Below are 27717 nucleotides of genomic sequence, written 5' to 3'. Positions count from 1 at the left end.
GGAAAAAAAGACACACATGCACATACATAGTAGACATTCAGGAGTGAAGTACATGCGAACATTGATGGTTCGGTGGCTTTGCACTCAACTTCTATTCTACGACACAAATAAACTAGAATTTATAATGGAACTGCTATCACTGGAGGTTGATTGAGCCTATTTGATAACCGATAACTCGATTCGCACACGGCACCTCGCTTTCGTAACGTACATGCACGCACTATTTTCTACCAATTTCAGTTGATCGTTGTAAAACAGATGAAGGTGAACATCAGATGAACCCTTTCTACATACATCACGTTTGCATTCCAATGGTCTGACAAAATAAAGTTTAGTTTAACTAGTCAACTTTAATGTATGCGACTGATTCGATGTGCCGATGTGCATGTATGACTTGCCATCAACTCGACAGTTTGTTGCAACAAATGAGGAAAAAATCTCATTCAATTTCTCTCTCCTTCCCTATCTGATTCATCCAATTCAAAGCCGGAACAATAGAATCTGATGTGCGAACCCATATTATGATATCGTTCAAATGTGCTGAATTGTTGGTCGAAAGAAGTGGATGACGTTTTGAGACACGCACACACACACACATAAAAAACAACTCACCTACTACACTCGACTGGCCCACAGGCGGATGAGTGATGGGTGACCGAGTGAGGGGGAGCAATGGCATTTCGTCATGGTGCACTCTCCGACTATATGCTTGTATGTGCAATATTTGCATGCACTTGTGCGCCGATGTTTGCGTAGAAATTACATTATAAATGCAAGCGAAGAAACCCGGTAGTTGACATCTACATAAATTTTCCGGTCAAATGAAAATTTATGGTCATTTCATTACAATTTTGTTTGGTATTTTGTGTCCATTCCGCATGTAAAATGCACAATGCATCCACACCTATGCACATGTCATTTCATCTATGTTTATAAATTATAAATTGGACAGCTAACAGCCTAGAAATGCGGCAGCGTTAGCACAATTCAAAAGATCAACCAGACAGGCCATGATCTCCGTTGCATCATTGTCGTATCATCATCGTCATCGTCAACGACAACATCCCGGTGACATCTCACCGTGCTGCTACATATCAATGGATACACACACATATACGCAAACACATCACACAATCAAAACAGCACACAATCCCAAATGCAACCAGCGAACTGCATTCCAATTTGCAATGAATCCAAATAAAAATCCGATACTCTCGCAATACGCTAGAATACCGATGGAAACAAATCGGTTCATCGTTCCGTTCAAACAATGCATGAATTAAAATCTAATCTACATTAGTTGCATCGTGTGTGCGATACATACACACCGAGAAATTTTGCCGGTTTCGGCAAGGCGACGAGGAGCATCAAACTGAGCGAACAAGATGAATTGCATTGTCTCGTCAAATTGCAAAATGCCAAAGCACTAAAAACCGAACACCGAACATATCTTAATCCAATCCCAAAATAGAACAACTTAATTTACCATTTTGTGTTGGTCCCATGCCATCATCATAAATTATTTAGCAATGGGCTCTCCCGTAGCTGTTCGAAACGATCCCAAAAACAACACAAAACTTGGAGAAAGGAAAGGAAAAAAAACAGTGTTTCTCAAAATTGTGTGAATCCAATATTGGATCTTGCCACAAGCATTCACATTACTCAACATTGTCCATTGTAACGCCGCCCTGTTTTTGTTGACTTCTGTCACATCCATTCTATTAAACCAAACCAAACCAAATCCAATTCAGCTTTAAACTAAACAAAACAACTCCGCATTCAATTTTCGCTTCATATTTTCGGAATGAGAGAGAGAGAGAGAAAGAGCGAACGAGAAAAATGTGCCACGAGCACAATAATTTCAATGCATTTCCCACCCGATGACACCCACTCATACAGCGTATTGTAGTAGTATAGTGGCCTGCCATCATATTCAGGCATTTACAACGATTTAAATCCAATTCTTCATTGAGAATCACACCCGCATAAATACTTTTCAACACAATTAAACCGATTTTCATTCCAATTCATTTTTAGATGGGCGCGCGTGTATTTTTGTGCGTTCCATTTAAATATTTTGAATGCTTTTTTGTTTACGTAAAATTTTACACACAAAAATACGCATGTTACGACAGTGTGTGTGTGTGTGTGTGTGTGTGTGTGCGTTTGGCACGAGACCCATTTAAATTCAATTTCCGAAAATCACGACACAACACACCAGCACACCATCATATATCCAATTGTTCGTTAAAATAGATAAAATTAAAAATGAACATAATAAAATAAATTAAATTAAATCGTAAACACATCTCACCCAAATGTCAATTTTGAAACACTTGAAACTTTGACCCGGTTGCCGGCGAAGATTTATGGCTTTTCGAAAAATGTTTATGCTATTTTCGATTTCAAACATATGCTCTAATTTGTCGAAATGTCAACGCACCGACTCTCATGTGGCTGGCTATTAATTGCTTAAAAGCAACACATTTTTCGTCTTTATTAATCGCTCACTCAATATTCGATGCGACGCACACACACACACACAAATGGAATAGTCGAGTTCATCAAAAATGCCGGCTGGCGGTGATAGGTGCGTTGCACACAATTCTGATTTAATTTTGCTGGAAAACATCACCGATTATGAGCATAATGCTTATGTTATTATGTTTTATGCGGCCTTTTTTGACTTCAAAAATCATCTCAGTTTGGTTTACAGTTACATTTAAACTTCGACAATCGTTTGCTTTTGTTACTACTACTGCGGTCGCTGCAACTCTGTAACACCACAATTATATCACAGTCGAAAGTAAAGTTGTGCACAAACACTCATAAAAAAAACTTCCATACTGAAATGAACAGGAACAAGCTATTTACAATTTTGTTATAAAAACATTGTCAGTGTCATCACTGATCATCACAGGGCATTGCATTCAAATTTTACATACGTGAACAACTCATTTCAAACAAGGCACTAAGAGCTGACAACAGAATGCAAACTGCAAACACAATAAAAAAAAGCGCCCAACCAAATGAAAAAGAGCGAGAGTGTTTGTATGCTGTGTGGGTTTTTGTGTTGTGGAAAGTTCATGAATTTTCCGTGTATGCATTCCGCATCGTTATTTGCACAAATATTGCAAACTCTCAGTTTCATCGACCCATCCGAAATGTACATTGCATATCTCGAAAAATGTGTGCTGTTATTCCCGAAATGCGAAACATTATAAAATGAATATACCAAATGAATATGCACACAAACAATGCAAATAAATCGCTCACACCACTACCTCTATGCCATATTTACTGAATGGATTTTATTTGATAACAGTTACGCGCTTTTTCTTTTTGCTCTCTTTGGTGTTGCCGATTTTTTTTTTTCGGTTCTGTGTGCACTCGTATGCATTTTGCTCTTTTTCCATATATGGAGTTTATTTTATGTTATTTCGCATATTAAACATCTGCTGGTGCCGGCCATTCGTTCCAACGTTATATTCGGTGTGTACCACCACGAGAGATGGAAAGAGAGAGAGAGAGAGAGAGAGAGAGAGAGAGAAAGAAAGAAACATACACGCACGCCTGTACACAAATGAAATGGACGTACCTAAACGTTCGTATCTTCTCTCACATTCATTTTCCACTTGTTGTTGTTGTTGCTATTTTTCTATCTCGCCACCGCACTCTGGTTTATGTATGTAAAAATATCACAAATATTTTTTCGAATGCATGAAAAGCATTTCCTCGAATTCTTATTTGCTATATTTCATCGCAAAAATAGTTTTCAATTTAATTTTATCGCTGAAATGAAACAAAAATGTTGAGTGGTTTTTTTTCTCTCATTGTTGTTGAAAGGCCAATGAACGATGGGCAAGAGAGCGAGATGAAGAGAAAGAGAAAAAAACATACAACGCACCAAAAATGCACTTACTCTCTGAAGCATTTCCATTTAAATGTAATTTCAATAGAAGAAAAGTTTCACAACACAATCCCAAAAACACATCAAAATCAATTACTTTACGTAAGCAGCAGCAGCAGCAGCAACAGCACAAGCTATACGAGAATACACATAAATTCCATTTATATATGGCATGTTGACAAGGCTGGAATGTAAGTTCGCGGCGATTGCTAGCGGTTTTGTGCAAAGTTTCCGATGTATTCAAACCGTTACCGCAAAAAAATAATGGCTTGTCATAGGCGACGCAATACAAATACAATAGACAACTAAATTGTTTCGATTGTTTACTATGCAACATTGACATTTGAGGTTTCCATACTTAATGCCACCGAATTGTCAGCTCATTTACAGGAAAACATTCAAATTCCAAAAACATCCCCCCAAAAACTATCATGTCTACACTGCTCGAAGCTTTCTCTTCCTTTCCCTCTGCCCTTTCCACTTGGAACCGAATGCCATCAAAACTGTTGTAACAATCGCTTGAGTTCGCGGTTAAAAGTTTAATGTCAAAAGAGGCTAATTTAGTTTCAGAAACAAGATAATTCCCGTTCACTGCGTTCTGTACTCACAGGGCTCAAACTCAACATATTCGTGGCATCCATCTTGTTAGCTGTGACATTTTGTTGGCAAACAATTTGGCTTATCGTCTCTCCTCCTGCTGCTGGTGGTGGTGGTGGTGCTGCTGCGACCAGATCCAGAGGAAAATGCCATAATTAATGCATGACACAATAAAATCTGTTATCCAAAAGAGATAATCCAAAATAAATTCAATGTTAATTCAAACGAAGCATTTTACAACCAAAAATCACAGTCTGGATCAATGCCAATGATATAAAGATCGCACCCTTAGCTTCCGTTTTGCAATGGAACGAAACAGAGCACAAAAAAGGCCGACGAGTGAACAGGAGGGAGGTGGGTAGATTTTCAGCACATATAAAACATTTGATGAAAAACGAGAGATGAAAAAAGAACAACCAAAAATCGAATGAGGAATAAAAAAAAATTATCAAAGAAATGCGCAATGAACTTTTGACATAGCAAAATGCCAATGAACATTTTTTACTATTTATTTTCCCCACACCCCGAAAAATTGTTTGATATAATGGCATTAATCAAAGAATGAAATAATTCGGATCGGTTGGATAAATTCGAAAAAAGAAGTCACCAAAAGTATGCGGCATGGTATGCCAACTGCCAATATAACAACAATATTTATTTGAAAGCGCTCTTTGCCTCCCGAATTTTTTGTTCGCTAAATGCACACAAAATATCGATGTAATAAAAACTGAATTTGAAACCATACCTAGAGAGAGAGAAGAAGAGAGAGAGAGCGAGGGAAAAAAGAGTGAGTGAGCGAAAGAGCAAGCAAAGTTAGGCGACACGGAAGAGGGATTCATGGAATACACACGCGAAAAATGGGAAGCTGAAAAAAAAGAGTTACATTGCCTTTTATTTCAATAATAAAGCGGATAAATAAAATTGTCATTCATTCGGTAAAACACATGTTTAACTTCTTAAGTTGCAGTCTGGGTTCCATGGTTCTGGTGCAGTTGGGTGTGATGGCATCGCATTTGGCTGTGCTACGCACAGATTATTCGTTTTTGTGGTTTTTACCAAAATGCGCTACTGTCAGTGTGTAAAATAGATTATAACGATGTTTGTGCGAGAGAGAGAGTGTGTTAGACGAGGGGACATTGTTGGTTTTGGCAATGGGCAATAGTCGCGTTCCCGTTTTTATCTGTCGCCGTTGTCTCAGGCATCCTCATACCCCATGCATCGGCTCAAACATACATACACATATTTTTCGGTTGTTTGTGTGTGTGCAGCGAGCGAATATTGCCAAAACGGATGCTGAAATGAAATATGGTATGGGTCGTTGAAGGCAGTTGCACGAATATCAAAGAATCATTTAGTTTATGAATACTACGACGGATACATCTACCGCAACTCTATCTCTCTGTTTCATTTCGCTCGCTCTTCCTCTGATTTTTTCTATCTTGGCGCATACAGGCGGGCCACGTTGCAACCCCAATACTCAAACGCACAGATACGAACTATGAACCAAACGAAAACCGGAGGTATGTGAGACAGTCACGATCCAAAGAAAAATTGCAGCCAAGCGTTTCAATGGAAATGTTTTATTTATTTTCTATAATTTTATTTTATTTATATATACACACACACCAGCTCGTCCCCGTGAAGGGCAAGTGTTTGCTCGTTCGCATCGTTATTGCTTTTTCTCACTCCATTTCGTTAATTCGAATTCAAATATTCGTTCGGAGTTTCGAGTTTGTTCGAGCCTTATCTCCCGCTCTTTGCGTGAGCCTGTGCATGCAAACCGTTTTCTCACTCTGTCGCTTCGGCTCGACCGAACCACTTTTGGCAGCATGGGAAGTATTTGTGCACAGACGATTTATTTCCTAACTGAATATTTCAACTGTGTATACACATATACGATAGATTCACTTTTTCTTCATTCTCGAGACACTGTTGCAATTCCATGTTGTACGTTCAGCCCATGTGCACTTGCTCATGATTTTACCACATTGGACTTGGTTCGCCCATTTTTATCCATGTTGTTACTGCTTACACCGTACATGGTATGTACGTTGAATGTGCAGTAACGTCTCCGTTTTCGTTCTGAATTTTTATGTCGGTCGGCGGTTTCTTGCATCGGTGAAGTTTGTTGTAAAACTGCTTTTTCTAGTTCTTATGAATTTGGCTCAGTTTTCGCTTGAATGCAACGAATCCAGTTTTCGGGAAAATCATGCAGAGGCAGAGAGAGAGTGCGAAAGAGCCAGAAAATGAACGAACATGATAAAAAAAACTGTGTTCTTTCCACTTGAACTTAAAGTAACACAACGATCTAATAGTATAAAGCCAATTTTGAAATATTTTTTTAGATTCTATGAATTATGGATTCGCATTTTCTTTCGTTGTTTTTGCCAATCCATTCGTTGGTTCGTTCGGTGGCTTTGTTCTGGTCGCTTTGTCACAAAACTTTTTAAAGCCGATTGCCCGCCACATCCATTACGTACAATGAAAAATTAAAAGCTCAACAATGATTCTCGAAACGATTAGTTAATAATGCAGAAGCATCTAAAAGGATGAATTTGAAAACTTAACTATTCCCTGATCTAATGTATGTCTTACTTACCTAGTAATTAGACAATCTCCATCTAAAAGAGAAAAAAAAAGAGGGAAAGAATAGAACGAACAGAGATAATCCGGAGAAAGCAGCTGTTACATTGGATAATTTCTTTATTTTATTTCTTTATTTTAACATTAAACTGAAATATCCGAATAAATATCACATAAAATAATCACCAAATATGTTATTTGTCTGTCGTTGCCTCAGTTCTAATGATTTTCACTTGGCTGCATGCCCGATGTTCATATTTCTGTGTCAATTTCTGTTAAGAAACTTTCATATCGCTTCTCTCCCTCTGATCGGTGTGTGTGTGAGTTGATTCGTTTGGAAATGAAATCTAATAATATGGTGTGGCTGGTAATTTATGACCCAATGATTGAATTTGAAAGACCACACACAAAACCGAGTAAGAGCCGAGCTGTTCAATTATAACAATAATAAGGAAAACGAAAAATCATTCAAAATAAAAACGAAGAAAGAAACAAAAAGCACACCAACTACAAGTGCGTTTTCCCCTTAATATTTTTGGTGTGTGTGTGTTCCATTGTGGTGATGTGATGATGATGAACGTAACAGGTCTTCATGAACTCTGTGGCGCACATGTCGAAGGGCATAAAAACAAGGCGAACCAAAGAGAAAGACGAAATAATGAGAAATGAAAGCGAACGCAGGCACACAAAACAAAAGCAACAACACAAGCGAGAATATAGTGTTGATAAGCGGTGAACGGACATTAGAACGAAATCGATTTCGTTGTTTTTGTTTTCTCTTCCTCCTTTCATTCTATCTTTCTGGTGTCGAACAGGAATATTGGAATTTCGTGGGGTGAATCCAAGCGTATACAATTCATATGGCTGGGATCCATCTTGGTGTATGCATTTTTCAAGTATCAGCTCATTTGTTTGTGAACGACAGCTGTTGAGAGGCAGAGAGACAGCACGAGATTGAGAGAGTAGAAGAAATGGGGAATGAATGAATGGGAGCAACGGAACGCAGCGAAAAAGGAATCAACATGATGTGCTGTGTAACGATAATGACATCAAATTCTAATTGGAAACATTCTTCTCCACGGTCCATGGTTTTAAATTATTTTTTTCTTATCTCATTTGTTGAGTTTGAGTTCTTTTTTTCGATTGAAAATGCACGTGTGTGGCAGGCTGGCAGGCAGGCCTAGATTGAGAATCGTTTCTAATAAGAGACAGAGAAAATTAAAGGGCACCGAGGTGAGGTCATGCGATGATTGTTTTTGTGTGTGTGATCTTTGCTTTCACAGTGTATTTTATGATATTGACTGTTTATTTGTTGATTATATACTCTTTCTTTCATCAGATTGAATTATTAACCGATATCTAAACGACCCGATCGATTCGATTGGAAAGTTTATTGTGTGACACCATTATCTAGCGTTCAATCGATTGAGTGCGCGTCAATTTGATGCCTCCATATCAGTATGAAGTGAGTGAGAAAAGAAAGCCGCGCGCTCGTATCATGTTCGCTTTCGATGCCAAACAATTTTGTTTCGTGGAACACCCATGACGGCCATTACGATTGATTATAAATTCAGTGTAACATACGGTTTGACGTTCCACATTGAATGCTTGTCCTGTGCGCAAACATTTTAATTCATACTCGGTTCCTGTGTTTCCACCGGATCGATTTTCTTGTCGGAATGTGTTTCATGTCTGGCAGACATTTTCTTTTGCTAAACAAAAGATGATAAGCAATGTAAAATTGTTGCAAGAATCTAAAAACAAAAACTTTTCACTTCGCATTATGATAATGAAACTACAGTGTGTTTTCGCCATTTTTAACTTCATTGCGTCGGCTTCATCAACATAATGGCATTAATCATAGAATGCAAAAATGCGGCGAAATGAGTCTGAACCATGGACACCACCACAGAGAGAAAGAGAAAGAAGAACCACCGCATGAAAATACGACTAGAAAAACTGTTCGATGTATCAGATCTAATAATTGAAACTTTTAACATATTTTCGTCCACCTTTACCACACACACTCTAGCCGGCTTGAAAACAACGACGAGCGCAAAATATGTTTAACTACTAAGCTTATCGTTGGTATTCCACGCTGTGGTTGTTGTTTTTTTTTGTTTCCAGTGTTTCTTCTTGTTGTTACGAACTTTGCTACTGTTCACTTGCTGCGTTGATTCCATTCGATCCGCAATGCGCCTCATTTACGATTACTGCCGCGCAAATATTTAAATTAAGTGCTCGTTCAAAAGTGTGTACACACTCACCAGGCGAACGTACGATGGTGTATGCGTTTCTATATATATGTGCGTTTTTTTTTCTCCTCTTTCTCTCGCTTCCGTTTTGTTCTCACAACTTTTTCGTAATTTTTCTCGATTCAACGGTGTGGCGTTCACACCGCGAATCGTAATCAAATTCCAGAGTTTTGCTGTTCTGGTGCTCACTGGTATTTAATACTTTCGCGTTCCTCACATTAAATAAGGATGTGTCAGTTTGATGGTAATTTGCGTTGAAAAATCCAAACCTCTCTCTCTCTCTCGTTCTCTCATTCACTCTACCTGTTCATTATAGATGTATTCATGACGATCATTATATATTTAAATGATATTTTTCCGCATCTTTCTCTCTTCTTCATTCATTTCGACGGGGATTGCACGTGCTCCTGTGACCATTTATTAGGCTTTTGATAGGTTTTTCATATCGTTTTTTTTTACTGCTATTTTTTTCTTAGGAAGTTAACACATCGGCAATCCCACTGAAAATCTGTTTTCGAATTGCAGCCATCCCCCATTTTTAATAGTCAATTTGTCACTTCATCTCATAAATGCATAAAAAGCAACATCATCTTCTTTAAATAGTGTCTTTATTTATCATTTGGTCAAGTTAAACTCAATTACATTTGGTTTCGTTTACTGAAACATAAATAAGCTTCAGTTTTTTTTTGATTGGTGATGGTAGTGTGGTATTTAAAAAGAACATTTTGCTAGACATTGATTCAACTTTGCTATTTTTTTTAAAGGCGTACAAAAAGACTAAGGTACATAAGCTGCTTTAAGTACACATTTAAAAAAATGAATAACAGTTTTTCTGTTTGTTTTTCCGTTTAAATTACGAACATAGTTATGATAAAACATCAAGAAGTATCACAAGCCGTATCATTAACTTAGTCTTACTTATTTTTTTTTTCTCATTGTGGTTTACAAAAAAATATTTACCGAATTTACTAGTTTCACATGTGAAAAAGCCACTTTCAATATGTAATATATGATTATCAAAATAGAAGTTCCTCTTTTTCTCCCACTTTCTGTCTGTCTCTGCGACAATACTTCCCTGATCTTTGAATGACTGATTGAATATTGTCGTCAATAATTTTCTTGGAATTAGATCAACAAATCTTCGTCACTGTCCGACAAACCACCCGGTTGATCTAGTAATAAATTGGCTTCTTCATTGCTGCGAACCTAAAAATAGAAAATTCCAAAGGGTTTAACTCAACGCGACCGTAAAATCTATCAATGCAACTATATTATTATCATTATATCGCTGTGCATGCAAATTAACCCGTTTTTATTTTAGTTTCCCTTTATACAAAATGCACCATTGTTAGTTATTTTTGTGCTGGTGTTTACAAAATTAAAAAGTTAAACAAATTTATAGAAAAATAATCTATTATTCATGCCATAGACCCGATTTAAACATCGCATGCGTTATGAAAATTCCAAATTAATATATTTGTTTATACAATTTAATTCGATTAGAAGTAGATCATGCAGATTAATGTAATTGATAGGATACCAACGAACAAAAACCTCGTATTATTTTAATGAAATAATAAAACTCAAAAGAAACAAAAACCTGTATGGCGGATATTAATCTCCAAACAAAACAATCTTTTTCTTTCTAAAACTCTCACTCTCTTATATACTTTAATAGTCGAATAAATTTTCCTGAAAATGATCCCAGCGAATGGAACCAGGAGAAAAGAGACAAAAAAAATACAATGGTCAGAAATATGATTTATAAACGGAAGAGAAAAAAAATAGAATAAAAATTGAAACAATCAGTCAAAAACAAAACAAAAAAAGACGATATTAGTATCAACAACTCGGAAACAATTAACGTTAAAAAAAAAGTGAAATGAAAAAAAAAACGCTTTTTCGAAGGCAAATGAAGGCAATTTCAAAGAATTTTCATTTAATTAAATCATCAAAAAATAAAAAAAACTTTTTCGTCAGCCGAAATATCCGTGTGTGTTTGTGTGCCAGAGTGCTTTCTCTCTCTCTCAATTCTATTGTTTTGGTTGCTGAACTCGGGCTGTGTGTATATGTGTGTCGTTGCTGGCATTTCATTGGCATTAATATCGCACACAAACATCAGGTCGTGGAACACTTACTCGTGAATAATGTACGCTGGCATCGCCGCGCCGGAACAAATACATAATGCGATATCGCCGGTCGGGATTTCTCAATACGACCACAATCAAAGCCATTAGAAGAGCAACAAATGCTGTTGCTATTAAAACTGCACCTGTAATAGACCGTTAATTTATTTGTTACATTTTATCGTCAACTTTCTTTTGTTCGTTTTGTTCTCGTTCTAATTTCTTTTCATTTCTTTCGTTCTCATGTAGCCGCTTTTCTTTTTATTAATTTTTACGACATTTTTTTTTATTGCGAAAGGGCGATCCTTTTGATTGGGGACCCACATTGATTGACAATGGCATTTGGAAAATAGACTTTTTGTTCGGTGACAAGAGAAAAAAGGTCAAATGAACAAGAAACAAAAGAAAAAAAAACATTAAACGAAACACAATTTGAAAGACGACAATTCAAAATTGAAAATAAATTATAAATAAATTTCCGTTTACCCCAGAATCTGCCGGTGTATGTTTTCGGTGTTGAATCATTGGTACCATTTTTATTGTCCGGAATTTCAATAGCCAATTGCGGGCAAATTAATGGTGTTTGTAAGACATACACATAGCCGCACGACTGTGTCTGAAATAAAGAAATAAACTAATTAGCTCAGTATTTAGAACCTAATTCCGAAATTTCGATCAACTTTTGGCCTATAATTAATTTTTCGTTTTTTTTTCGTTACAGGAATTATACAGCAGAACAATTACACACAAAGCAAAACCCAGTCTAGAGTGGTAAGTGTCTATGAATTGTATTTTTTTTCTCTTCTGCATTTAACCCAAAAAAAAAACTGGAGCTCAAAAGAATAAACAAACAATTTTCACCCAAAGAAAAATTGGCGAAAACTCGTTAATAACCACCAATAATGATGATTTAATTTCGCATTCTTGATTTCTAAACTTGTAAATGGATTTTGATTTCATGGCATACGAAACAATGTGAAACATTTTTCGGATGCAAAATAGCTGCCGTCTCACTCCATTTGTGTGTCGCCGTGAGGGCTCTTTATGAAAGCAGCAAAGCATTTCACGACAATCGATGCAAGTGAATGGGAGCAATGGAAACATTACATTGAAAATAGGGAAATAAGAGCAAACGATGGCGACGACAGTGGCAGTGCTAGCATTGTGTCGATTCGTGTGGATGATTACAAATATATTTTGATTTATGGATTTGCTAAATGAGTATCTACGTGCCAGCAATTTCAAGCACGGGGCGATGCTTTTGCCGTCGCTACTGTTGATGCTGCTGTTGTTTGTTTACATCGTTTACATTTGTATCAATAACTTCAGACAAATCACTACGTAATAAGCAAAAATATATTCAATTTCAAGGCGTGATTTGTGTTTGTTGATTTGTGCCAAGCTTTTGTTTCTAACTGACCAAATGGCAATATTGAGTGGCACAGTAGAAACAATAGAAGAAGAAGAAAAAAATCTGGCGCTTACGCTGTCGACACAAGCATACACACACATACATACACAAAGTGCGAGAGTGGTAAATGGCGATCGTCTTGCAAACGCTGGAAAACATGGGGGCAACAGCAAAAGCTGAGCAATCACTGATTAAATCAATAATTCAAATCCGATTGGGAATTGCACCTAACTGAAAATGAATAAGTAAAACAATCGAACTGGAAACCTGGCTCAGCCCCGACAGCTCCTTACAAGATGTGTGTATGTGCAATCGCACCGAATATTATTTTCCAAAGCGCGCGCGTTACAATGCGAATGGCAATACAAATTTATTGTGCAGAGAGAAGAAGACGAACAAACGAACGAACGAGAACGAATGAAATGAAAAAGAAAAATCCGAATCATTTATCGATTTATGGACAAAAGCCGAAACAATGGCAAACTGGAGATGTTCGTCGAAAAATGAAGTAAATAAATTATGTTTACGAAACACAACAAACGATAAATCATTGATATGAACGAAAAACAAACGCACCAAAATCCCATCCGTACCGAGAGGAAAATATATCCTGTTTTATACGTATAGTCTCGTGTGTATGAGTGTGTCTCATCGATATATATATACATATCGTATGCAATTGAGCAACCGAGCTCACGGTTTGTTGTTACTCACACACTGAACGGCATAAATATGAAATCGCACAGACAGCCACCGATCGGTGGCCAATTGCAACAAATCCGAGACAAACAAAAAAAATTGTGTCCGATAAACTTGGGTCTCATAAAACCATCCATAGACTCGTGTTAAGCGCGTGTTTTTTTTCACTTTCTCTCCTTGGTTGCAGAGCGCAAAAACGGAATTTTGAGCACACAAAAAAATGCAACAAATATTAGAATTTCAATTCCAAATACAGAACAAAAAAACAACTTTCCACATTAATTTTCACTCAATGTGGCCAGTCTTTCAATTTATTATAAATACATTTCAGTTCGCCTTTGTCGCTGAGCTAAAATCATTTTTTTCTTTCTCTTGTTCTGCCCTGTTCTGTTCTATTCGGTTGTTCGTTCGTTGTCAGCATTTATCCAGTTTCATTTTATGCCAGCTACTCCAAGCCAATCTGCGAATGCGAATGCGAATGTGAGATTTTTCGTTTCCATTTTTATCATTTTGAAAACATTTTCATCGCGTAAAAACAGTAAAAGCACATTTTGCGCTTTCATTAATAGGATACAATTTTAAATTAAAAGAAGAACACACGAAATATAAATGGCAAATGAAAAGAAATGTCGAAAGAATGAAAAGACGCGCTCTCTCGTGTGCGGTGCTCACCCAGAAAAAGGAAAGAAGAAAAAATTGAAGAAACGGAAAAGAAGACGGACGAACGCAAGCAAGCAAGCTGCGTGCTGCATTTATACTAAATCTCTCTCTCTCTCTCTCTCTCTCTCTCTCTCTCTCTCTCTCTCTCTCTTCCACACACACACACACACACACACACATAAACCATACACTCGGAACTTTTTCAAGTAGCCATCTGCTCAATGGATTAAAAAAGTTTTTCTCCTTTTTATTCCGTTCTTCGGAAAAATTTATGCCCCGCAGAAAACACCGAAAATTGGTGTGGGCAAAACGTAGATGGTAAAAAGGAATTATTAAATATTTCGCTTATTTCGCATTCATCGCGAGCAGCGCAGGCAAAAGAGAGCAAGAGGGCGAGAGAGAACTCAGAAAAGAAACCGAAAGTAATTTTAATTTTGGGTGTTGATTTTGTAGTAATGCCTGTAATGCGTTTGTCGCTCAGCATCGATGTAATATTGATGTGCTGCTGTGCATCTGCGTCTGTATTGTGATTGAAAATTCCATTGAAAATTCGCCTATTCGCGGTTATTGCATACTAAGCAAAATCGGCTGCCCGAATCATTTCGATTTCTCAAAATATAATATACATTCAATGGATTGGGTCATTTTTTTGTGGCTCACTCACTCTCCCACTCGCTCCCTTTCATGCTATCGATGGAAAAATTTGATCAGCATTTGGTGGAGACAACGCCGAAAAAAGTCGGCCATAATCCCCAAATGAAAGCAAATTCAGTCCCGTTCTCCGAATGGAAAAATATCAAAATAGACGCGAAGCAATGAACAAAAAATCTTGTCGAGGCTCGTCTTTTTGTATGGGTGTTGAAAAAAAATCGCTCGAAAAATATTCATTACAGACTGTAGATCGATTGGAATATGCCACAGACGCACACACACACAAAAAAATGAATTACGCAAATGAATCACACTGGTTCTTTTCCTGCAAATGCCGTTCGAAAAAAAACGTGAGCCCACCTCTCGAGAGTGGCAAAGCCGAAAAAATACGTATACCGAAAATCCGATGCTGATTGAAACATCATTGTCAGACGGATGACTGAAATGTATTCTGTTGGCTACTTTGCTGTGCGGCACGTTTCCATTAATATCCCTTGATGTATCCGAGAGTATTTTTCCTGTTTGGATTCACTCATTCTCTCTCTCTCTCTCTTCTTTTCTAACTTTCTTTCTTTCTCTCGCTCACTTTTTTCCGTCATTCATTATTCTAAATCTTTTGGGGGGCCGATTTTCATCTATTATTGTGGATTATTATCCGGCGATTGTGATTAGATTCGACGATTCTGTTTACTTTTGCACCGTGAAACAGAAGTTGTGTTCACGTTATCAAACGAAAAAAAATGACTATAGCACACGCAGCACAAGACGATGATGGGTGTGCTGGCGACAGCACAAACGAAGGCCACCCGACGAAACAAAGCAAAAGCGAAAAATTTCATATTCAAATTCAATCAATCATAATTATTAAACATGAAACGATATCTGCACCTAGTCAGCATGTGTTGTTGTTGTCATGCCATAATCGCTTCATACAAAAGAAAAATGTGCAAATATATATAATAACGTGGCATGTTCGCAGCTTGGCCATTAGCTGTGTAAATCTAGTGTCGCCATTCCCATCGCCATCACACCATTGCCGTTGCCGTATCGTCTCTATCTCATCATGGCAAAGGGAAGCAAGTGGCGAAAATGAGTTCATGTGGACGATCGCCCGAATGCAAACAGCAAAAAGGAACGACATTGAGTGAGTCAGTGTATGTGTGTGTGTGTGTGTTCGAGCAAAAGTAATGGCGAAGAAGACGAAGAACCAGAGAAAGCTAAAGTTGTGGGTGCGATTCGAGCGCATAGACTGTGGCTGAGTGGATTAGAAGGTAATAAGATTTGGGCTGAGGCACAGAAGAATGAGCAGCAGAAGATAAAAAAAAGAATTATTATTATAGCTGACGGAAGGGAATTGAAACCGAAGAGATTTGCTTACGTTCCTGATTTGATATAAACCTAATGGACCGTTTGAAAAATGAATGTTTTTGATCAAGTTCGGTTGGAGGCGTTTTGAGTATTAGCGAGCGCGCTCTCGCACTCATCGCGCGCGCTAAAGCAGAACCAACCCAGCGAATATAACAAGGGACGCGAGATGATAAATGCTTATTTCGTGTTATTAAAAAGAAATGATTGGAAAAACAACATAAGTGCGGGCGAATAACGATGCGACGGGCAACAACACAACCATTTCGTCAATTCGCCAATTTGATGGAGCGAATTTAAATAACAATGTTCCATCGCGCGCCTAATTGGATTATTTTAACCAATGCCACAATAAAATCGGCACATTATTCACGGCATTTCGGATGCTCAAAGCTCCAATCCATGCCCCAGCAACACTTTTGTCAGTTTCAAACCATTGCTGCTTGTCTCTTTTCGTCTGTCGCACACTCTTCGGCTCTTCACTGGAAATCGAGCTGCATCTATACATGTATGGATGTGTATAGTTGCAGTCATGTTTCTTCTCTTGCCAGAAGATGAATGGTTAGCTTTGAACATACCGCAGACGAAAAAGAAATGAACAGAGTCGGGGCGATCCAAAACCATTTGGATTTTAATTCGGGCTTAGTGCCGCATAATAAAGCACAGCTCCTGTATTTAATTATGCAAATATTCATAAAGAAAATGCTTCAGTCTGTCGGTAGTGTCACGTAACGTTGCGTTACACACAGAGTTAACTGTTGGCCCATCGAATAGACGGAAAACTTTTACTGAAATAATCACGTAGATATATTTTCGAAAATAATCCATATTCTTAGCACGACCGAATAAACCCAGATGAATTTCATGTTGATGTCGCAATCTCGTAAATTCACATAAACTAATAAGGATCGGGACATGTGTGTGTGTATGCAAGCGTGTGTGTATCTGAGCGCATATAATGCATTATTTTTGCATGCAGAACACATAGTTGTTATTTGTGAAAATTTCGCTTTTCGAAAATAAAACGAGCAACCAACTGGGAATGGGAGGGAGTATGATGAAGAGAAAAAGTGTGCCACAGATCCTTTGATATTGTAATTCGTTGCTGACACAAGCATGTCGTCGCCATCATACGTCGTCGACATTTTCACATTGGCATAGAACACGCCATATGCATAGTTCATCTTATGTCGCAAATATTATCCGATAATTTTTTGGATGTGTCAAGTGATTAAATTACAGAAATATGATCCAATCCAAGCGTGCCATGAATTTGCACACACACACACACACACACATACACACCTACACTGATGCTCTGACAAGTCAAAGAGTTGACAAATATTATGAAACGATCGCTGCTGCGTTTTGTTCATTTTTCATGGAAATTTGATAATTTGTCAGCCAATTTCAAAAACTCATTCGAATGCACTATTAAATCCGAATTTTCTGTTTGTTTTCACATTGATTTTTTTTTCTTTTTCATGGTTGTCGTTCTTGTTTGTGTGTTTGTGTCTGTATACCAAACGCTCTCATCCAGAATTTATCGCAAGCGTCGCTACATCATGTCATTCGTCATCGAAATATTACATTTTTGCAACTGTTTGCTGCTGGCATTTCAACAGAATGAAAACCATGTTTTTTGCACTTGTTTGCGACGCATATATATTTTTTTTTTATAAATACATTAGATATTTGTTGATGAAACATGTGTATAACAACTGAAACGCTCGATCAAAAACCAAATTTGTTCGGCAAGCGGAAGATAAATGCAAATTTTGCACAGAATAATGAATAATGGATTGTCGATATTATGCTTTCATTATTAATATTGATAATCATCATGGACATTATTTACACTAATTTCTGATTATTATTCGCAATGGCTTTCGAAAATCGAGTTGAAGATACGAACAACCAATAGAAGCGAAAAGAAAACATTTTCAATCGATGCAAATAAAGTTAATTTCAAACAGACAACAAAAACCAAACACACACACACATACACCATTTCATTTGGAATCCCATTTCAGTCACTTCGTTCTAATCATTCGCAAAAGCATTTCATTCTCTAATGCAATCAATAAAATCGCAAAATAATAGGTATGCGGGTCTTCTTTCGTTTGCTATCGATAACAATTCATGCGACTGAATTAGCAATGAATTTTCTTTGTTGTTCGCCCTCATTTTATTACTGCAGAGTCGGCAGCAGCGAAGGTGGTGGTGGTGCTACTGGAGATGGTTGTTTTGTGTAAAATATGCAAACTCATCGTGCACGAGCGACGGGGCCAGACATAAAATAATGCCCAATTAAATATTGGACAGGTGTATCGATGACTGTATATATACATTTTATGCGAGAAAATTTTTAGCGCTGGCAGCGCACAAAAGAAAAACCCTCCATTTGGTGTTTTTTTTTGCTTCTTTCACAGTAAAATAGAAGCGCAAAACTCGAAGCTTATTATAATTTAATATTTAGATATCTTTCGTCGAGTGTGAAGCAATTTGGATCGAGTTAAGCTTTAGCCAGAGTATCGTATTCGCTTCGAAGACGAGCCGATACGATAACGTGCTTCAAATTATTGTTATTGAATCGATATTAATTCAATTCCAGTTGTGTGTATGAGAGTGAGTGTTGTACAATGTACAAAGTACAGACAACGGACAATGTAAAATCACCATTAGCAGATGAACGGGCACAAATGGCCCGTTTCGAATCAGACACTTTATCAGCCCGGCCCGTACGTTCGCTCGGCTATCTCATTCATTGGGGAGAATTTTTCATTTGGTTAATGCACAGATAAAATTAAATTTACAAAATCCGTCGATTCTGTAAATATTAAACCTGGGTTGTAAAATGTTGTACGTTTTTTTTCTTCTATTCTGTTGTTTGCTTAAAACATATCGACCTGGTGTCTGGCGCTGAGTGTGAGTCAGTGCGAATGGATTCAATGTTGGTTTGGCCGGTGTGCTGCCACGGCTGATTCTGCTACTACCATGAATATCCAAATAATATACAATTAATTTTCAATTTATTCGCTACGACCGTTAGATTAGCTAAAGATAAAAATGAGTTTTTCGTTGTGTAATGCCCATTTGCTGATACCATTACGATGACTAATTAGTAATTGACGAAGTTGCTTTTGCCTCGTTAAATTACGCAATCGAAACGAATAAAAAGTAAAGCAATTTCGATTCTCTTGGGAATTTGCCAGCCCTTATTTTCGGCACACACACACACACACACAAACAAAAAGCACTCACATTAAATGAAAGACATTTTCGAATTCTTCGATGTACACAACCCGAACATGACGACAAATTCGAAGAACTTTTAGCACTTTAATGAAATTACATTTCGACCGGACGTCGTTCACTCGTCGTCGTAGTCGTCGTCTACGAACAAACTCATTCAAAAACTTCTGCACTTCTTACACGAAATCAAATCGATTCTAATTTATACTTTTGCCGACCAAATCACCACTCCTGTACAATTACCTAATCTGTTCATTTCGTGACTGATGCAGCGAAATGAAATCCAATATCGTCCAATCCACACACATACAACACATGTACACACCCAATGACCATGATTGCCATTACGAAAATGCACACACAAATGATAATACTAATGGAAAATTCACAGCTCACACCAAATTGAATGGTTCGATATTGACGCTATTTCTCTCTCCCTCTCTCTCTCTCTCCCTCTCTCTCTCTCTCCCTCTCTCTCTCTTTCTCGCTCGTTCCGTTGCAAATGTGCAAACTTTTTCTGATAAATCACCAAATATTGGAATTCACACTCTCATGAAATATTTGTAATTTGACACTTTTGGGGCGAGAAAATGATGTTCCCGGGATAAAAGTGCTTCGAAAAGGATTTTGCAAGGAAGGCATCACTATGAACTGAATTGAATATAAAGCGATTCTATTAAAGTGTACTTCCTGGAACAATTGAAAATGAGAGGTGGTAACAGTGTGCAGTTATTTTCAGAACCGAAAAAAAGTCTTCCCCTTTTTTTTGCTTCTCAAAAAGAACGCTCATTGAATTTGTGTCGATTGAAGCAAACGCTCATTCATAAATGATGGCATTTTCAAATGCATTTTAATAAATTATGAACCAAATTATGTTCAATTGAAGCGATTTTATTCCACTATCTCTCATTTTATACACACCTTCACGTGTATTTTTTTTCCATTTTCCCGATGTGTGGTCATCGCCACCGCCGGAATATCGTTTTGTTAATTATGTGGTTATGAAACGGGCCGAAAATGGAAAATAAAAACCAGAATTTCGAACGAACGAACAGGAGAAGAAAAAAACGCGATATAATTTATAAATTTATCGTTGAATGAAATTTTGATTGCTGCAAATTGAATATCGAGCAAATGTGTATGGAATCAATGGCACGCCGTGTTGGTTCATCCCCCATTTAACCGCATTTTATGTGTTTGTTTTACAAATTAAATTGTTGTTGCCAGCAAATACGCGATATGCAATACAATTATCCGGCGACTAGCGAGCGAGCGACAGACAAAGGCACCGAACGAATGGTTGGTGTTGTTGTTGTTGTTGCCCTTGTTGCTGTTTGCACACATATCTAAAGCTTTTACAATGTTTTAGCCATGCAAACATATACTAAACATATGATGTATCATTTTACTCATTTCATTTTATCTATTTAAGTGAAAATTATAGCACATTGTGTTAATGATAATTTCATTATAAATCCATAATTCATATCGCGGTTGCCTGACACAGTGCACACACAACGACCGACTGAATCGCAATTCACTAAAATGCTTTGGACTGGACTGCGGATGAATTGCAAATGCAGAATTGCCAATTTTTGGACGATGCATTGAGAAATTGGTTTGCTTTGAGATCTTTTCATTTGGGTTATCACTATTTTCACGGTGACCTTTTGGTGACCCAAGAAAACAATAACAAATGCAATGGATGGACTTCTATATCTGGGACAGCGCCGTAGCCAGAAAAAAAAAATTGGAGGGTGCAAAATCAAAATTTTTATTTTGTTGCACCTTTGAAACCCGATTTTGCACCCGATTTTGTTGCACCTTTGAAATTTTTGGAGGGTGCAATGCACCCATTGCGCCGGCCTGGCTACGGCGCTGATCTGGGAGCTGGGATTTTTTCTGTTCTCTCTAAACAGTAGTGGTGTACAAATTTTGAACCGAATTCAAAAGGGCTGCTTTCGCAAAATCCAATCTCCGTGCAATACATTCAATTGCATCAATAATAATTAGTAGACCGCATTTGAAATGGGAGGAATGCGGCACGTGAGTGCAATGGCACAGCACCAATTGAATATGAATGTTGTATATAAACATTCGGCAAATATTATTCGTACAAACATACATAAAATTATTATTTTTAATGAAGTATTTGTTTTAAATTATTTCATCGCATGCTGTTTTTGGGATATGGAGAAATAGAGAAACCACGAATGCAATCGCCGTTGCAGCTATTCGATTGTTTGGTCAATTGAATTAAAACTACATTATTAATTTGAACACAGCGACTTCAGGCATGGCATGCATTCATTCATTCAGTCAAACTCTCTCTTGCTCGCTCGTTCACTCTCACTCTCCCTCTCCCTAACCCGCTCGATGGGTGATGGAATGTGATTTTCGAGAAATGGGCAAAAACTCGATCGACACACCGGATTTTATGGAAATAAATTTCACAATTTAGACGAAAAAAAAGTGGAATTTTAATCATAATAAATCAAACAAATTGGCGCACATTTGGTTTTCACATCCATTATTGTTATTATAAGCGAGCCAAGTCCATTTTGGCTGGATAACTTGGAAACGGAGAATATATGCATTCTCCATTGGCCCGAATGCTGTGTTCCATGATTAAAATGCACATATTATTTAACCTAAATTCAGCGGTGATGTTCGTTTGCAAAATGGGAATCGGGTTTGGCACATGCCATGCCATGGTTTGCAGCATTGCGAGCGACAGAGATATCTTGGTCAAGTGAAATGATGTGCACATGCATCGTTGTCATAGCGACGAATGAATTGCTCACTAAAATTTCAATCGCAAATGAATTCCAATGAAAAATGGATTCGAAAAGCAATGAAAAATACTTCCATCATTTTGTTATAAACACTGTCGAATTCTCTATCTCTCTCTCGGTGCACGTTCATACATAGAAATCATATCAAATATTTATTGGACGCTATTACCGGTCGAATTGGCCTGCATTGTTAAAGCGGCGGTCGTGGTTTTATATCATAAATATTATGCAGCAATTCGATGGATGCAAACATTTTCGACGAATGATACAATGAATTGTACTTTTCGGTGATACAAAGCAGAGTGATTGTGCACGAGGGCGAGAGAGAAAGAGAGAGAGAAAATTAGGTCAGAATGACGTGTTTGAAAATTGCTAAACAAAAGAGAATTGTTAATGCCATATTAACCGTTTACAAAAGTACCAAAAGCATTGACATGAATCACGAAATCGCTTCGTATAGCTCTCATTTAAATCATTCATATTGTCCACTCTGCGTGCTTGGGGAGTCAGTGTTTTGTTCGTTATATTTTTGTTAATGTTGATTAAAAATCGGCTATCAGTATGGGTATCCAGTATGTGGGTTTGCGTAATTTTTGTGAATTATCTGAAATTCTTTAACTCAAACGTAATATGATTATAGGCCGGAAAAATGTGGTGATAACATTTTTCTACTATATATATATATATTTGTATACTTCAAACTGCACGCACTGCCGGCTATTTACAAACTGCGCAAAATGGAATTGTAAACTTTTAATTAAGTATATATATAACACTAAATCTGATGTTTTATTTTTGCCATTTTGATGTACTTGATTTTGATCGTGTTTGCGTTCCATTTAATAATTGTTCTACTATTGTGTTTACTCGTTCATTTTCCCTCTGCTATGCATCTTAATCTCGCCGAGTTGTTGCTGTTTTTTTTTGCGCTACTCTCAATAATATCTTGAGCATTTCATTCTTATGAAATGATTATTCTGTTGTATAACATCCATAACTGAATACACATATATACGCTGCAAACTGATGCGATTGTTTTTTTTTCATTCTGCCTCTCTTTTATTCTATCAACGGTTATTTTCAATTTAATTTTCATTTCTTGTGTTTCACATAACCCAATTAAAGTTGAAGAAAAGAATTGATGCCATTTAACATTTAGTTCGTGTTATATATGAACCTAACTAACCGACTGAACGACCAAAAGACCAACCAACCGAGCCAATTGTCTGAGAGATAGAACGAGAGTACGATAGAATCAAAGTAAGATATATTCTCTAAATGAACAAGTGATGAAAAGAATGAAACAAAATGAAGCCGTTAATTTTGTGAAATCAGAATAAATTCTCGAATTTAATGGGCAATACGGTAGAGCAGTGCAGTGTGTGTGTGTATATATATTTCTTGGGCTCACAAAATTCGGTCTGAAATGATTGGAATTGAATGCATGATGGAAAATGGAGGAAAATAAATGATTTGTTACGTACAACAAAACAAAAAAGAGCCTTTTTAGCCGAGCGTTGAGGCCAAAGTCAGGTATGATCACGGTGTCACTACTATATTTCGAGTGTGTTTCTTCGTTGTTGTTTTGTTCTCTCCGAAAACAACAAAAACGAAACGACGAAAATGAAAAAGAAAGCAACAATGAAAGAAAAAAAAATTTGGAACAACGCATTAGAAGCGAATCATAGGAAGAATAGACGAGAGAAGAACAAAACTGAGACTGTAACACTTCGGATGTCGGTTGAAAAACCAATCTCAGTCAGTCGATGTTGACCCACAGCAGACAGTGGATCAAATGAAATGTGGCACTGTGTGGCCGTGATTCGTTAATGTAACAATCAATAGATAGAGAATAAAATCTGTTAGGTGAACAAGTGATTCGAGTTCTGCATTTTTCAAAGTTAATTTTAGAGGTAGATTTCATAGGTGCAACGGATTTAATGCCGAGTGAAACAAGTTTGAAATTGTTTGGTGAGAAGAGAAGAGAAGAAAAATAATTGCATAAAATCTGAAACGATTATCATAATCCCAGAGCGGTGCAAGTAGCAGTGAGTGTCAAGATAACCGCATACTGTGCTGATTAATTTATTCATGTGCAGCATTTTGTGAACGATTTTTGGTGCGTGTATGTGCAAGTGATGGTTGTGCAATGAGAAAAGCATTAAATTATCTGTGATGCAGCAAAATGTAAGCCCCAAGTATTTTCTATTTTGATGATGTGCACACACACACACACACACACACACATTTTGCAATCGAAGCAAATCATACACACACATGCAAACCGGGATTCCGTTGGTTGGTTGTGCACTGCACCCCATCATCATTCTCGGAACGTGTGAACGTCGTTTGTTTCACGTGATACAGTTAAATAATGATAGTCGTTTTTTTGTCGATTCATACGCAACTAAATTCAGCGTTTGTATCAAATCGAGCGCATTGTGTGGTGTACATACATAGTAAGTACGCCATAATTCTTGAGTTTGTGTGTGTGTGTGTGTGTACAAGAGAGAGAGAATGAGAGTTGGTGTTGAAAAGCGGGCATAAATTTTGCAATGGTTAACTGTTCACCAGTTGAAATTATATTTTTTTTTAAATATATATCTTTGGCGAACGTGCCAAATTTATGTGTTGCATGTGCCTTTGCCATTCACATTTGCCATCCGTGAAAGAAGTTTGCGCTTCACAACTGAATGTTATTTATTATGCATGTACAATTTTCTAATTAAAATCTACATCAGAGTGCAGTGTGTGTGCGCGCATGCAAATGACCAAAAGTGACAAAGAGAGACACCGACCAAAAGAGAACAAGAGCATAGAGTGTTTGTGAGTTATGGCGCCAATTTAAAATATTTTCTCGGTAATGTTTTTTTATGAAAAAAAAATATCCGAAGCGAGAAACTTGAATGGCCACTCGGGTGAACGATGACTGTTTTACAATATTTCATCAAGTGTTTTTTTTTCTCACTCCATCCGTTTTGGTTGCATTCACAATTCGTTCGGCCATTGTCTCAATTGATAGTTGTCAACGTTCGGAAATGCATTTGCAATTCAAATGGCGGCAGAGGACAGAAAAAAAAATTAGAAATTAAAATTAATTAAAACAAAAAAATGAAAAACGATTTTAAGTAATAAGTCAAGCCTGTTTAACTCATAAAAATGTATGGAAATCATGCTGCGTGAACTCTGCCTCATTTCGTTTGGAAATGGTGGCGACAGCCAAACCAACGGCGAATAAAAAACACAATCCGTGCACATAGGAAGCGCCAGTAATTTACCGAACCATTTATTTGGTAAAATTGCGAACCCATATAATTATCGTATCAAGCAAAATTGATTTATTCTTTTTTATTGTCGTCGCTAGTGGCGGTGGCTGTCGTTTAATTCGTTTCGTAAAAAGAAAAAAAAATGTTTTTTCGGCATCATCGTGTATAGTGAGAAAGCAGAAGTTGCTGGAAATTTCGGAAAAATGAGTATCAACTGTTGTGTGCTAGATAAAAGCACGTGTTTGCATTTTTTACGCGATACAGAGCAGAAAGCAAGTGTCGATGATGGTTAATATGCACTCATTGCAAGTGATTTTTAATAATAATTTTTTTTTTTCATGCATCGCTTGGCCCCCTTTTTTCTGCATCTATACAGTACGGTTTCTGTATCTCTTCGGCAGTGCGAGAGATATGATACAATTCTATACATTACAATCAATGAACACACGCTACCCTACATTCATACAGGCCACTAATGATTACAATTCTCTGGGTCTTTTTCACAAGCATTTTCCGTTTGGTGAAATGCAAAACTCATACACGTGCGTACACCGTACACACATACACACACAGATTTGATTGTTAAGTTTTTGTGTGATTGATCAATGGTCCATTGTTGAAATGTGAAATAAAATTAAAAAATAATTTTTTCCCATTGAACGACGACCGAATTTATGAATAAATAATGTGAAAAGGGTTGGACACTTTTTTCGGCGTCTCTTTCTCTCTCTCTTCCCCTCTATCTCTTACATTGAACAATGTTTAATTCCATTTTTTACAATGACTGTTATCAAATAATATGTGTGTATGTTTTTCCGAGGGATAAGATTTGCGGTGAAGAGAACAAAATTGAATTAGGTTTCTCATTCATGACTCATTTACCGAAAATCCACCAGAAATTTGCATAAAATTTTCATTTTGCATCAGTGCCAACACACATCCACACTTGTTCAATTTTCACTATCCTTTTCCAATTCAACACTGGTGAAATCTCTCCTTCGAAATTGCATTTGCATTGGATGTGGTGTTTTGGGCGGTCGGTTGCATGCCGCACACACATACACACATGCCACAAGTAATTTGATGCCGTTTGCGGTTCGAATGCACAAAAAATGAGTGTCATTACTGCCAATAAAATGTACGTTAAACATGTGTGTTTGGTAATCGGTAAGCCCAAGAGACTCATTCCATGCAATTAATTTAAAATATTTTTTTACACATTTAATTGTAACATTTGCACAGAAAATTGTAATCGGTTTTTCACTATATTACTAAACTGCTTGCACTGACAATAAAAACCGAAACACAATGTATTCGAAAATTCACATGAAACACACAGTGAATTTGGGCAGGTCTTGTTTCGCTATCTATTTGAATTGAAATGCGATGAAGTAAATCGAAGCACAGCACAGCAAGTATATACACCGATTCGATACACGATTCTATTGCAATCATATATCAACCGGTGTGTTTCGCTTCTTCGTTTTTGCGTTTCTTCTATATTTTTTTTTATTTTCGTGGCACCACGGCAATGCACGTTCTTCGTTATTTATTGTATGTTTACACCGCTTCGAAAATGTTGCTCAGTCATTCGACTTGATTGTTGCATTCAAAAGTTCTCAAACGAGTTAATTTCTTAAGAGTTCTGAGCAGCACGAGCTACAAAACGATAGAACGACAAGAGAGAGAGAGAGAAAAAAAAGAACCATCCGGAAAAACACCACATACAATTTATGCAAAGGCGTTTCTGTGTCAGACTTGAGAAATAGCTATCACGGATAAGAAGAGCAAGCAAGCGAGCCAAAAATAGAGAGACGAAGCTAGCGTTACCGTATGTGTGCGTCGACATGTGTTCATTTATCCTATTGAATTATATCCCGAGTCGCAAATATACGTAGACATGCACATTTACGCCCCAATAATACGCGATAAGAATATTTGTTCAATTGAAAATCTTGAGGCAGTAAAGAAACGTAGCGGAGCGTGAGAGAGTGAGAGCGATAGAATGCGAATGAGACAGGAAATTGTGAGTAAAAGCCAACAACGGGATCGACAGGATTTGGACGGGAGTATGTGTGCATTGTGTATGGGTTAATGTATGCAATGCACCATTCAAATGGAAAGCAAATAGATTTTTTATTGCG

General features: G+C 37.2%; 1 protein-coding gene across 1 annotated transcript in view; it reads left to right on the top strand.

Moving 5' to 3' along the window:
• The window catches only part of LOC129579392 (protein toll), a 145398-nt gene that overhangs the window by 82140 nt on the left and 35541 nt on the right, over positions 1-27717 (top strand). The window contains exon 3 of the mRNA XM_055469459.1: positions 12193-12242. The gene's annotated coding sequence lies outside the window, so the exon portion shown is untranslated. The remainder of the gene's footprint in view (positions 1-12192; positions 12243-27717) is intronic.

The sequence above is a fragment of the Sitodiplosis mosellana genome, unplaced genomic scaffold (assembly GCF_009176505.1).
Source record: "Sitodiplosis mosellana isolate CC-2019 unplaced genomic scaffold, AAFC_SMos_1.0 Smas_scaffold_6226, whole genome shotgun sequence".
In the NCBI taxonomy this organism is placed as follows: Eukaryota; Metazoa; Arthropoda; class Insecta; order Diptera; family Cecidomyiidae; genus Sitodiplosis; species Sitodiplosis mosellana.
The sequence above is the reverse complement of the archived record's forward strand: the minus strand, read 5'-3'. Positions and strand labels throughout refer to the sequence as shown.